Source organism: Lathyrus oleraceus, chromosome 5, assembly GCF_024323335.1.
Source record: "Lathyrus oleraceus cultivar Zhongwan6 chromosome 5, CAAS_Psat_ZW6_1.0, whole genome shotgun sequence".
In the NCBI taxonomy this organism is placed as follows: Eukaryota; Viridiplantae; Streptophyta; class Magnoliopsida; order Fabales; family Fabaceae; genus Lathyrus; species Lathyrus oleraceus.
Window position 1 is genome coordinate 237051505 of NC_066583.1, and position 13042 is coordinate 237064546.

Genomic DNA, 13042 nt, shown 5'->3' on the forward strand with positions numbered 1-13042 from the left:
AACACACCTTGCAGAGTTCCAATGAACATGTCAGTCAGCTCTCTCTCCAGCATAGGAGGTTGCACTCTGGCGGCTAGCTCACGCCATCTCTGAGCATACTCTTTGAAACTCTCCTTGTCTTTCTGATACAAGCTCTGTAACTGAGTTCGGCTCGGCGCCATGTCCATGTTGTGCTTGTATTGCCTTAGGAAGGCCTCGCCCAAATCTTTCCAGCTTCTGACTGATTCTCGCTTCAGATCCATGTACCAGTCCAAAGATGCCCCAGATAGACTATCTTGGAAAAAGTACATCCACATCTTTTCATCGTCAGTGTAAGCAGAGATCTTCCTGAAGTACGCCTGCACATGGGTGCGAGGACAGGAAGTGCCATTGTACTTGTCGAATGAGGGTGCCTTGAACTTGTAGGGGATCTTCAACCCTTCCACCAGACCCATGTCGGTCACATCAAACCCAAGGGAGTTCTGACATTCCATGGCTCGGACTTTCTCAGCAAGAGCATCCACTCTTCTGTCCCTCTCTTCGGTTTTCACAACATCATAGTCCTCACTGAGGAGAGTAAACGTGTCCTCTTGTTGGTTGACAAACGGAGCTGGATGACGAATCGGAGCCCGGGTAGCTCTGACATTGACCTCTGCAGCAAGAGGCTGTCCATTGATTCTTATACCCTCAAGTTCATCCCTGACGGCGTAGTCGTTAGTGGGAGCAGCAACATGGATAGTCTCATGAGCGGGTGCAGCAACAGGCGAAGCACGGTTGGATGTTGGAATCACAACTTCCTGTCTCTGGGCTAAGGCACGCAGCTCCTCTTGCCCCTGAACGACCCCTTGCATCATTGTCATGAACTGGGCCATGTTTGCCCTCATCTCGGCCAGCTCTGTCTGAACCTGATCCATACTTCTCTGTTGATTGAGCCTGGTTGAAAACCGGTGTGGTCTCTGATCAGCTATCCTGTCTCACAAAGGAACCGGAGTGAGAATACAGCACAAGAACACCTGTTATGCAAATGATATGAGTATGATGTTAAATGATGCGTATGATGCACATGATATGCTCATTTCTCAGGCATTCAAAGAGCCTGACCCATCCTCAAAAGATGGCAACCTGCAGCAACAAGAGAACAACAGATACAGGGAAAATGAGAACAACAGGGAGATACTGACAACCTTATCTATACATAAGGGTAAAAATGTTGCACAGCCGAAGCGACGAAATATTCGGATAACCAGAGTACAAAGAAATGAATCCCATCCAACAAGCCTGGAGGTGATTCTCAACAAAAAGATCCAAAGACGGAGTACAAGCAAATGAATCCCATCCAACAAGCCTGGAGGTGATTCAACAACAATACCAACAAAGATACAGTCTAAGGCAGACGGTCTTCTGGAATGAGGGTCTTCAGGTAATGACACTGGTCTATCAACAGTGAGCATTCTGAGCAATCTGGTAGAGGAGTGATCTTCTCTTTCAACTGTCTTCTTAGCTCCAAGACTTCTCCTCCAAGATACCCCTCTGACTTCTGTCTCAACTCCATCTCTTTCTTCAACTGACTGTCTTTGTCTCTGAGTTGCTTCTCCAAGTCTCTGATTTTCTTTTGGTAGTTGACTTCTGCTCTCTGCAGTCTCAGACATTCCCTATGCTCTGCGTCCATCAGGGATTCCATCTCCTCATATGATCTCTTTTTACCCCTTGTTCTACCAGCATCCTCTCCTTGCACTTCCCTGAGTTGATGGGCCAAGTGCAGATTATCGGCTTTAGCTTTGTATAGCTCCATCTGAGTGTCTTGCTCCTTCTCCCTCAGACGACGACTCTCCATTAGGGCTTGCTTATAGTGCTCAACAGGCACACTATCAGCAAGTACCAAGGGTGGTTGCTCTTGCAACGGCTCCATCCTATCGTAGGGAAGCAGCAAAGTTTCCACTCTCTTCTTTACCCAATCAGTGCAATCGGGCATGGCAATGGCAAACTTCTTCCCTAAGACGGATCCATCCTTCACTCCAACATCTCTCCAGGCTTTTCCAATCTGCTCCAACCTAACAGGGTCATCCTTCTTCTCAAAACAGAAACTCTCAGCTATCTCAGCTTCGAGTGGTCTTTCACTCATGACAAACCCTAGCTGGCGAAGGGAGAGAACTGGGTTGTAGTTGATGCAACCCTTGGTCCCTATGAGTGGCACACCCCGGAATTCACCACAACTTATGATGACATCTTTAACATCCATCCGGTATGACTGCCACCTGATGTCGTAGGAAGTGAGCGACATGATCCTCTGAGTCCACTTCAGAGTGCTCTGGGTATCTACAAATGGTCCACTGGCTGGCAGAAGAGACATGAACCATTTATACAGGAGAGGTAAGCAACACCTGATGGCTCCACCCTTACCATGCCTACTGTGGATGGCATAGTAAGTATCTGCTAAGAGCGTGGGGACTGGATTCCCTCTGACAAAGATGCTGATGGCAGCATGGTCTATGAAGTTCGGCATACTAGGAAATAGGATGATCCCATAGATCATGGCAGCTAGCTGTGCGTGAAAAACTTCCCAATTCCCCTTCTCTGCTTCATCTCTGGCTACTCTCAACAGAAATTTCAACGGCAGACCAACAACTTCCCCACAGGGCTTCCAATTCTTACCAACCTCCTCAACACTCAACCGGAGAGCTCTGGCAATCAATCTGAAGTCGACCTCCTTGGGGACGTCCAAGAAGGGAATCTGATGCTGAACAGGGATACTCAACAGGATGGAATACTCTTCGAGAGTAGGTGCAAGCTGGTAATCCTGGAATGTGAAGCATCTGAGCTCTGGATCATAGAACTGAAGTAGTGTCTGCAGAGGTACTGGATCCACTATCGTCTTCAACACTGTCAGAATATCTCCATACCGCCCAACGAAACTCTTCAGGTGATCATCCTTCACAAGGCTACCCAACTCAACTAGTGGAGTCAATGGCTCACGGTGGAAACTGTAAGAACAGGTCTTCCGCTTCGGCTCGGGGACTGTTGCCATCTCTATCAGTAGACAAACTCTGGAATGTACCTGAGAAATGATATGCATGCAGAGATTAGTTTTTTTCTTCTTTTTTTCCTTTTTTTTTTCAATATTTTTTCGATTTTTTTTTTTTTTTTTTTTCAATGCGTTTCTTTTGAAAAATAAATATGCTATGATGCACATGATGCAGACTGGACTGGCTGGTTGTGCAAACTCTGACTAGGTCGAAGCTTCAGTCAAGATCAGATCATAAATCCAACTTATGGTCAAACTGATCACACTGTTGTCTGAACTAGAGTCACCAACAGAACCAAGTCACCAACAGAACCGAGTCACCAACGGTACCTGTAATGAATAACCCTTCCCCACTCACGGGTGTAGTCTAGGCCAGGGTAAAGCTGAGAGAAACGCAGCATAGATAACCTTTCGCAGAAATACTGTCATATACACACCCGAAGTATGTAACGACAGTATCCCACCAGGGTCTGAACTGCTCGTGATATCAATGTTCCGCTAAGTGGCGCCATACCACCCGCTTCCCATGAATCACTCTATTCCTAATCATCCTAGATTTTCACTCATGGTCTGGGTATTGGACCTTTTACCTCGACTGACTCCCCCCCCACACAGAGAAAATAGACAACCAGCCAGTAATGAATAATGAAAATGAAATGCAAACATCAATGCACGCAATCAATGCAAACAATAAATGTACATATATACAATGAATGCAATAAAATACAATAAGCAGAAAGCAACCAAAACCCTAATCCTAGAGAGCGCTAGGAGAGACTCGCTCAGGGAAGATGGACCAGCACAGGTCAACTTCTCTACGTCCCCAGCAGAGTCGCCAGCTGTCGCATCGCGCGAAAAAACCGGCGGGAAAGGAAAGAAACAACAGAGCCGCCACCGTGCGTTATTTATCCCAAAAGAGGGAAAGGAAACGCTCGAAGTAAACCTGGGAAAGAACATGGTCTCGCGACCAAAGAGAATGGGTTCGGGAGTCGGTTATGCGAAGGGAAGGTGTTAGGCACCCTACGCATCCGTAGTACTCTACGGGATCCACGCACACTAGGAAGGAAATATTGGTTGCTATAACACTGCTCAAACACACACACACTGGCTGAAAGAAACGAAAGAGACTGACTGAGACTGACTCGGCAGGATATCGCATCCTGGGCCTACTTAGTCTATCAGGCACAGACATCAGAGTCGAAGTAGTTCGGACTGGGGAAACGACACATGCTCGCTAGGATATCGCATCCTATGCATACGTATCTTCTCGGACGAGAGAAGAATCAGAGCATTCGTAGCTCGGCTGACACGCACACAAACAAACAGACAAAGGCAAACGTGGAGCCCGACTGCCAATCGCTGGACTTATGTCAGCATCCGAACCTAAACACACACAAAGAGGCAAACATGGAGCCCAAATGCCAATCACTGGACTTACATTGACATCCGAACCTAAACGCACAACAGGTTGATAGGGAGTCGGGGACTCAGCCTATAACTGTCAAACACACACAAACAGACAGCAAATGCTAAAGAGTACGGGGACTCGAGCCTAGCAAAGGTCAAACAACACACACACAAAGAAAAAGGGCGCCCGGAGAGATCAGCTCAATCTCCTGCCTACATACTTCATCTGGTGTGAAGATCAGGGCGATGTAGTTCCCCTACGCAGGGATAAAGATCTAGCCTAACCAGATAACAGAGGGAGACACAACTCTAGGGAGACTACGACTCGAGCCTAGATGTTGTCATGCAAAAGTCAACCCTAAGTTAAGGTTTCTAGCTAAATGGCACAAGGGCCAACCTATCCTAGACAAGGCTTGCACAGGAAGCAAGGGTCTCGATTGCAACTAGGGCAAGAGAAAGGGAAAGTCTCGATCGCAACGAGGGCGAGAGAAAGGATAAGGCTCGATCGCAACGAGGGCGAGAGAAAGGATCGCAACGAGGGCGAAAGCAAGCAAGGATTAGCTGTTAGTTGTTAGTCAAAATCGGCAAGACATCGCGTCTCGTGCCTACGTATCTCACCTGAACGTGAGAATCAGAGTTGCCGTAGTTCGGCCGAACAGTTCTAAGTATGGCTCACACAAGGGTTAAGCCACACAACCTACCTTGCACAAGGGCAAGTCAACTAAACCTACAGAGGCAAAGCAAACAGGCAAACACAAACACATACAGCATGAAATAAACACACCAACAAGGGGGCTCAAACATCAAAGGTTAGGCACTAGGGCCAACTGGAATAGGGTGAGTGTGCTCTTAACCTTGCCATTGAGAGGCTAAGGTGAAGCAGATGAAAGGAGATGAGGGGTGTGCCTCATTGCTTCTATCCCTGGCCCGGGAGAGCATTTGACAAGAATGTGTGGGTTCAGAAAGTGGGAACCCTTCTACACATTTAAAACTGACTCAACTGTGCAATTGCACAAGATCTTGGGTTTTTATCTGAAGTGCATCAACACAATGGTGTGAGCAAGACAGAAGACACACTGAATAGTGGGGGATAGATTGCATATCCCTACCTTCCACCAATTGCCTCTTCACTTAGGAGGTCTTTGACTCTGTACAGGGACAAAGTAAACATACACAGGCATTGCCTCTTAAGGAGGACTTCAGACAGTTTGCCCGGCCAAAATAACAAGCCGGGACTCCAGACTACATGAAGAAGAAGCATTTATACCTCAAAAGCAAATGCTAAAATAGCAAAGCAAGCAAGTTCAGAGAACTTAAGCAACTAAAGTACCTGAAAAAGTCAAAACAATCAGCAAACAGTTCAAAAGTTTAAATCAAAAAGAAATGGATAGACAGTCAACCACAAAAGGTCAACTGTGCAAAGCAAGACTCAAGTTATATGAGTCACCTACAAAACAAAAGGTTAGCATGGGATAAACAAATCAAATTCAAACAAGTTTGAATGATCTTTGAAGCATTGGCTTAACCTGAAACAGATGAACTCAACATAAGTCCAAAGGACCACTAGGACTAGCCTAGGGTCAAACATGAAAGAAAAAAAATCAAGGCAGCAAGGAAAATTCAACTCAAAGTCAAAGTCAACCAATTAGAAAACAATAACAATTGGGCCCACAATCATATCATGCATCATTGTCATTTCATGAATCAAAGAAGTCAAAACATGGCAAAGGGAAACACACAAAAGTCAACAGAATGACTTGCATCAAAAGTCAACCCAAACAATTCCAAAAATTATGAAATAAATCACAATCAATCCTAACATCTAACATGGTAGACATGTAAAATTTCATGGCATTTGGATGAGAGGAAGGCAGTCAATTAAAATCGTGAAGTCAAACCAAGTTCAAGCATGCACAATGAAAGTCAACAAGCATGGGTCAACTTCAAAAAATCATATCAAATTGAAAACAGATGAGAAATGAATGAGATTAACACCAATGCAAAGCTTGAGATGTCTAGTTATCACATATGAAATTTCATGATCATGTGATATGTTATGAGAATTTCCCAAAAGATTTGGCTACATGTAGCACAAAAAATCAAACATGGACTAGGCAGGGAAGAAAAATCACAAACAAATGGAAAATTGCACAATAAATTCCAAGAAAATTCATACACAAACTAGACATGTAAAGGATCATTCATGCAAAATTTGGGATCAATTGGATGTAAGGAAGTATGTGAACAAAAATTGGGAAAATACATGATCATGGTATAGCACCAAATGTAACACATAACTTCAGAAAATCATAACTCTCAATCCACAAATGATAAATGCACAAACTTTATATGGAAATGAAGGTCAATGTGTCTAGTTTCACCACAAAAAATTTCAAAGGCAAAGGATATAGCATGAGTATTTCACAATTGAAATGGCACAATGTATCATTTGAGCATACATGTTGGGAAAACAATTATCATTTAAAATCCAGCCAATGAAAAATTAATTAAAATTCACCATAAAATACTAGACTCAATTGTGGTCATGATGGAAAAAATTTCAGGATTTTTGGAATTAAATTGAATGAGAAATAAATTATTGAAGTTGGATGAAATATGGAGGCAAGCATGAACAAAATGCATGGCATATGGGGTCAACATGGTCAACGGCATGGCAAAATTGTAATTCTGCAGTCACTTATTGAAGTGCTGCGTTTTGGGGGGCGACCAGGAAATGTTCCCATTGGTCCAAATCCAATGGAACAGTGGACACGGCCAATAGCTTCAATTTTCTGGGTTTTACAAAACCCTAAGGGTTTATCAGTATGGTTAAGGCATATGAACTCATATTCATGGACAACAATCAACAAACAGCATCAAAGTGAATCATGGCACGAAACATCATCATCATGCAATGTCAACCAACATTAGAACGAGCACTCATGGGAAATTCTGGGGAGGGTTCTGTTCTATGGTTTTTTTAAAAAAAACAACATACAACCATCATCATCATGTAATCAATCAATTGATATTTCAATAGCATAGTAACAGCATGGCATTATCTTCATGTTCATTAACAGATCAAAATCAGACAACAGCATGGTAACCACATGATAACACACTCATGATGCTCATACAATAATCAAACAGCAACCAAAACATACATGAGCTGGATTTTTCTGAAAAAAATAACAGGGTTTGTCATGGCATGGTTTAGCAACATGGTTTTGAAACTTGGTTCATTAATATCATCAAACCAAACAAAACAAGCAACAGCATACAACATATTCGAATGGATTTTCATGGGCAACGTTCAAGGAGTTTCAAAAACTGTAGCAGGGTTTATGCATCATCAACCAACAACAGCATAAGCATATTCATGAGCTTTTCTGGGCAGCTTAAAGTTTAATAGCAGGGCACATTCATGTTGTCACCAACATCAAAACAAAATGACTCGACCAAACCACACAAACAACATTGTATTGGTATAGCAACATCATTCTGCAACACACCAATACAACATTCAAAACAAAATTCCTGGACAGGACAAGGTTTTCAACATCAGTCATCATCATCAAGCAATTAAATACAATGAAATCCAATAGCAACACATAGACAGCATGGCATTGCAAGCAATAGGTCCATACAATATCATGCAACAGAGCAACAAGCACAGGCATTCGAAAATCTGGGCAACCACTAGGGTTTTAGGAACAGCAAGGCAATGGTTCAAACTCATGTTTCAACAACAGTCGACATTCAAATCATCATGGCAATGAGACAATGATTATCATTCAACAACAGACAAACAAATAATCCAAACACAACCCGTGTAAACGTGCTGGAAAAACAAATAGGGTTCAACATAACAGAAGCAAATATTCATCACCTTCATGCAGCTCAGAAAATCGACATTAAAAATTGAACACTCTAATAGCATCATTAAGCATCAGGCAACAAGAATGTGGTATTAATCATCATTAACTCGAGCACATAGCAAAGAAATCCACACAAATGAGTTTGAGCATAGAACTTTAAAACCATATTTCTCTCAACACAGTGGATCATTTTGAATGATTTAAAGTTCATTGGCATCATTAAGTCGAAGGCTACACATGGCATAGCATGGATGAGAAAAAATAGAGGGTCGAAAAACTTACTTGGTTTGAAGAATCCAATGGAACAGTGGTTACCTGATGGAATTTGCTCAAACAAATGGCCCTTGTGCTTTATAATGGAGGATTCTTGAAGTATGCTAGCTCAATGATGCTCTTAATTATCCAACTCACGATTTTCCATTACTATGGCTTGAAGAAAACAGACCGAGGACATGTACCACAGTCAAGATTTTGATGCTCGAAAACCCTCTCAAATGAGGTTTAGATGATGGAGAAAGCAAGGGTTTCTTGTGTGCTTTGAGGGTTTGATCAGAATTTTTCGAAATGCCAAAAATGCAAGAAGGAGAATATGTGTATTTCTGTGTGGCTGCTGTGTTTCCCTAGGGTTGCAAATGACAGAATAATGCCTTTATATCATCTGTTTACTGTTAGTTAATCAAATGCTAAACCACATTAACTTAAATGCACCAATATGCATATTTGCTAATTTGGAAAGTGTGGAAGTGGAGGTGTGGATTGCTGCTCGAGTGGGCTTGTGAAATGGTTGTACATGACATTTGCTTGTGCTGTTTTGTGGTCTGCTGCAGAATGTTGTACTTGATTTGGTTATGTGAAACTAATTGCCATTTTTTCAAGTTTTGCATTTTAGGCCAAAATGATGGTAAAGTAGTGATATGATGATGGTTTAGGGCTTGGAACAAATCACAAATATGATATGAAAGCATTTCCAATTGGCAAAATGGTGAAAAAAGTCCTAACTCAAAAAGTCAAAGTTTGGTCAAACTTTGAATTTAAATGAAAAAGGTCCAAAAATGCCATTTTGATTGGCAAGGTTCTAGGTCATGAAGTTTATATTTTTGGAAAGAGGATGAAAAATGTGGTTTGTAGGAAAAAACCCCACCAAATTTGGCCTTATGGTTTGGGAGATATGCTCAGTTGAAGTTCAAAATTTTGTGAAAATGATTTGATCATATCTTGACAACCACACATGGGATTTGAGAGTTCTTGGACTTTTTGAAAATGGGAGAACAAGATCTTCAACTTTCATGTTGGGCAAAATTTCATTTGGAGCTTGTATCATGATGTAAGATGAGGATCAAGAAGTTTCCATTTTTTGCAGTTGAAATTACAGGTCCACTTTCTATTTTGGGAAATTTTCTGATTTGCTTCAAATTCTTCAATGATGTTGATTGCCATGACACATGAGGCCTATTAGGACATGAATAAGCTCTCTCAAACCATTTCTGTCCATCAAATCCAAAGAATCAACCACAGTTGACCAACTTTGACTTTCTAGGGTTTTGACCTGGCTGTGCATGAACTGATGACCTCTGAGCCTTCAACCCTTGACTTGAACACTTCAAATGATGCTCCAAGACATGTGAACTTGTTGGACAAAACCTAGAGCTTTGATTCTTTGAGAAACAACCTTGCTTGATTAGTGGACTGATCTCCTGATCAGTTTGACCTAATTCTTGGCTTGCTTGCTCTTGAGGCAACTGGGGACAATGCAAATGCTATGCAATGGATTATGATATGCTATGACCTAATATGAGATGGTATGCACAATGATAGGTGCAAATTTGAGGTGCTACAATAGGAACAAGTGGTAAATCGGAAAAAGAGAAGCACCGGTAAAGAGGATCATAGAACTGAGCTAAAACACTCAGGAGTCCTTCAACCACATCAGGATATAACACAACCAAAAGTTTCCCATGACGTTGCTTGAAGATCAAGGGATCTAATACAAAAGATGACAACTTCCTTAGCTCTTTCTAATCAGGACATATGAAATTGTACTTCTTAGTGTTCCTTCGTCCATAATCCATGGTTTGAAAATATTTGCAAACAAGACCTCAGTTTCCTTGAAATTTACTTTTCTGTGATGAATGTTATGATGTGCATGTATGCATGAATGCAACAATCACAAATAAGGGATCACACACAAGGTAAACACAAATAAAGGAAAGGGATTGATCAAGACATCATCAAGATCAATCAATCATTTTGGTGTATTATGGTTTTCACCTTATCACCACCCAAGTTCCATTGATATTAGTGAGACTTGATCAGATCAACCGAGAATTAAAAGGTTTGTTGTGATTCACGAGCATGGAGTCAGGTTAAGAACCATCCCAAGGGAGTGAACTAAGGATAAAACCTATAGATTATGTTCTAAAAGAGTTCCTAGAGTCTTAATCCTATCTATCGGATATTATAGGTTATGATAACTAACTCATCAACCCATAATATTCTCAAGAGAAACTTGTCTGAGTGTAGTATCGTGAACAACTGTTATCAGATCTATACCTGAACAGCCTTCGCACTACGTCCTAAATAGGCCAAGTTGGGTTAAATGTTCTACGGTCCTCAGCTTCTCGGACCCCAATTCAGAGAAATTAATTCCTAACCACAAATAACTTGTGTGACATTAGTAACTCCAAAAGCGTCTCCGCTGAGTATATGGGTCTCAAGCTAACTTTTTAAGGACTACTTTACACAAGTTGCACATTACTATACCATCCTCCTATCTTAATTGCACTCAAGTTCGGGTTAGAACTTATCTCACCACTCAGAGATCACCAAGCACAATAGACAAATTATATCACACAAACAAATATACAAACATCAAATATATAAATATATACACATAAAAAAAGTAGGCTAAACCCATTGAGGACTAGTCCCCAGCAGAGTCGCCCCTTAATTTCTGTAGCGGTAAATTCATGACCATTAAGCTATGGATAAGATTGACATCAATAAAACCAGAGTCGCCACCACGCTTTTATTGTTTCCAAAGGAAAAGGGAAAAGTACGAACAAAACCAAAAGATAAGAAGTTTTCAAATCAAAACTAATAAAATGTCAGAATTACAGGGAAGGGGTTGGTTACATAGGGGGAGGTATTAGCACCCAAAGTATCCTAGGTACTCTTAGGGAGCCCTTTTTTATTTATGCATTTGTCTTTTGAATGAAGTTGTTCGTTCTTTTTGTCTTTTGAAATTTTAATTCAATATGATTCAATTTATTTACAAATTTGATTTAAGAAAGAGTTTGAAAATTCATTGGAAAAAGGCCAAAGTTTCTAATCACTAAAATAAGGTCTAAGTTTACAATCACAAGCAAAGAAGATTTTGAAAAAGGGGGAAAGATTTTGAAATTTAAGAAGTGGGAGGATATGAAGAGACTATCCTAAGTACAAATTTAAAAGTTAAGAGTTGAAAAGATCTAACCAATGGGATGCAATCCAACAGACAAGAATGGCATATAGAAAACCCATTTTCCCTTTGGACTTTGAATCAAGTAATAATCAAGGAGCAATTAGCAATATCCATACATTATGAAGATCAAGGCTTCAAATAAAGATAGCCACATCCAAGCAAGCAACCCCAAAAGCTAACAGTCTTCTTTGTCTTATCATGTATCAGATGAAATATTCCTTGATCAACTCAAAGCAAAGCATCAAACACAAGGTCAAAATAACAATTAGTGTAGCGGGGTATTCGTTACCTTTAGATTTATTGACTAAATCAAAAGTAAGCATACAATTCGAGTCGCCACCGCACTTCTATTTATCCAAAGGAAATGTTAGAAAACGAACAGAAACCAAGTAAGAAGTTTTATCAAATCAAAAACTAATAAAAATGTCAGATATCTAGGTAAGGGGGTTGGTTATGCAATGGGAAGGTTTTAAGAACCCAAAACATCCTTAGTACTCTAAGGGAGCCCTTTTTGCAAAGTGTGTATTGTAGGTTGGTATTTGTGAAAAAAAATTATGCAAACATGATTGAGGAGATGAGAAAAGAATATATATATTATTTACCATTTTTGTTGTTTGAATGGATAAACCCATTGCCTACGTACCATCACAAAGGTAGGATCAAAACCTCGTAGTTCGGGGTAAAAATCTTAAAATATTGGTGAATTGATTTGTCAAAAGCCTTAAGGTCTTTTGTTATCAAAGGGAGAAAACTCAACCTAAACCAACAATCCACCATGTGAGGAGAGCTTCAACATACTAGTGAGGGATCCACCCTATAATAAGTATGGAAGACTTATAGTCCAATCACTAAGGATAAGGTGAGGTTTACATCAATCACTATGATAACTCAAACCTATGGCTAATGTTTATGAAAAAGGTTTTAACAAAGGTGGTCATTGGAACCACAAAAACAACTTGAGTGAGTTGTATTTACAAGTTAGAAGTATTCACAAAATGAAGTCAAAGTTAACTTAAGGTTCACTCAAAATAAGTATTAGTGAAAAGAGTTTGAAAAATCAAAGGCATAATGCCTAGGTTTCTAATTTGAAAACAATGTCAATGTTTGTGCAAAATCAGTTTGGCTTGGGTTAGAGTGAGGAGAAGAAGAGAAGGGCTAGTCCTAAACATGCAAATATAAGAGAAGAGATAAAACCATTGGAGTTCCTTTCTTGAGATTGCCGCAACCTGAAAAATGGAATGCGAAAAAAAAACCGGCGAAGAAAGACAGGAGAGTCGCCACCGTGCGTTATTTATC